The following is a 2,500-nucleotide window of genomic DNA, read 5'->3' as shown; positions in this document are numbered from 1 at the left end:
AACTTTAGGTGCGCTCCGAAATATTTCAAAGTCCCAGCGGCGTATTGCTTCGCCTCTTAGAACCGATTAGTCGAAAATTTTAACAATCATATTTTTGCATTCTGTACCGTGGATCGATCGTTAAACGCTATTGAACTAACGTCCGTGATGGTATAAATGCAGATTTTCGCTCCGTTTAGCCAAAATAACGAACTTTAGGTGCGCTCCGAAATATTTCAAAGTCCCAGCGGCGTATTGCTTCGCCTCTTAGAACCGATTAGTCGAAAATTTTAACAATCATATTTTTGCATTCTGTACCGTGGATCGATCGTTAAACGCTATTGAACTAACGTCCGTGATGGTATAAATGCAGATTTTCGCTCCGTTTAGCCAAAATAACGAACTTTAGGTGCGCTCCGAAATATTTCAAAGTCCCAGCGGCGTATTGCTTCGCCTCTTAGAACCGATTAGTCGAAAATTTTAACAATCATATTTTTGCATTCTGTACCGTGGATCGATCGTTAAACGCTATTGAACTAACGTCCGTGATGGTATAAATGCAGATTTTCGCTCCGTTTAGCCAAAATAACGAACTTTAGGTGCGCTCCGAAATATTTCAAAGTCCCAGCGGCGTATTGCTTCGCCTCTTAGAACCGATTAGTCGAAAATTTTAACAATCATATTTTTGCATTCTGTACCGTGGATCCATCGTTAAACGCTATTAAACTAACGTCCGTGATGGTATAAATGCAGATTTTCGCTCCGTTTAGCCAAAATAACGAACTTTAGGTGCGCTCCGAAATATTTCAAAGTCCCAGCGGCGTATTGCTTCGCCTCTTAGAACCGATTAGTCGAAAATTTTAACAATCATATTTTTGCATTCTGTACCGTGGATCGATCGTTAAACGCTATTAAACTAACGTCCGTGATGGTATAAATGCAGATTTTCGCTCCGTTTAGCCAAAATAACGAACTTTAGGTGCGCTCCGAAATATTTCAAAGTCCCAGCGGCGTATTGCTTCGCCTCTTAGAACCGATTAGTCGAAAATTTTAACAATCATATTTTTGCATTCTGTACCGTGGATCCATCGTTAAACGCTATTAAACTAACGTCCGTGATGGTATAAATGCAGATTTTCGCTCCGTTTAGCCAAAATAACGAACTTTAGGTGCGCTCCGAAATATTTCAAAGTCCCAGCGGCGTATTGCTTCGCCTCTTAGAACCGATTAGTCGAAAATTTTAACAATCATATTTTTGCATTCTGTACCGTGGATCGATCGTTAAACGCTATTAAACTAACGTCCGTGATGGTATAAATGCAGATTTTCGCTCCGTTTAGCCAAAATAACGAACTTTAGGTGCGCTCCGAAATATTTCAAAGTCCCAGCGGCGTATTGCTTCGCCTCTTAGAACCGATTAGTCGAAAATTTTAACAATCATATTTTTGCATTCTGTACCGTGGATCCATCGTTAAACGCTATTAAACTAACGTCCGTGATGGTATAAATGCAGATTTTCGCTCCGTTTAGCCAAAATAACGAACTTTAGGTGCGCTCCGAAATATTTCAAAGTCCCAGCGGCGTATTGCTTCGCCTCTTAGAACCGATTAGTCGAAAATTTTAACAATCATATTTTTGCATTCTGTACCGTGGATCGATCGTTAAACGCTATTAAACTAACGTCCGTGATGGTATAAATGCAGATTTTCGCTCCGTTTAGCCAAAATAACGAACTTTAGGTGCGCTCCGAAATATTTCAAAGTCCCAGCGGCGTATTGCTTCGCCTCTTAGAACCGATTAGTCGAAAATTTTAACAATCATATTTTTGCATTCTGTACCGTGGATCCATCGTTAAACGCTATTAAACTAACGTCCGTGATGGTATAAATGCAGATTTTCGCTCCGTTTAGCCAAAATAACGAACTTTAGGTGCGCTCCGAAATATTTCAAAGTCCCAGCGGCGTATTGCTTCGCCTCTTAGAACCGATTAGTCGAAAATTTTAACAATCATATTTTTGCATTCTGTACCGTGGATCGATCGTTAAACGCTATTAAACTAACGTCCGTGATGGTATAAATGCAGATTTTCGCTCCGTTTAGCCAAAATAACGAACTTTAGGTGCGCTCCGAAATATTTCAAAGTCCCAGCGGCGTATTGCTTCGCCTCTTAGAACCGATTAGTCGAAAATTTTAACAATCATATTTTTGCATTCTGTACCGTGGATCCATCGTTAAACGCTATTAAACTAACGTCCGTGATGGTATAAATGCAGATTTTCGCTCCGTTTAGCCAAAATAACGAACTTTAGGTGCGCTCCGAAATATTTCAAAGTCCCAGCGGCGTATTGCTTCGCCTCTTAGAACCGATTAGTCGAAAATTTTAACAATCATATTTTTGCATTCTGTACCGTGGATCGATCGTTAAACGCTATTAAACTAACGTCCGTGATGGTATAAATGCAGATTTTCGCTCCGTTTAGCCAAAATAACGAACTTTAGGTGCGCTCCGAAATATTTCAAA

This window comes from Osmia lignaria, unplaced genomic scaffold (assembly GCF_051020975.1).
Source record: "Osmia lignaria lignaria isolate PbOS001 unplaced genomic scaffold, iyOsmLign1 scaffold0072, whole genome shotgun sequence".
In the NCBI taxonomy this organism is placed as follows: Eukaryota; Metazoa; Arthropoda; class Insecta; order Hymenoptera; family Megachilidae; genus Osmia; species Osmia lignaria.
The sequence above is the reverse complement of the archived record's forward strand: the minus strand, read 5'-3'. Positions refer to the sequence as shown.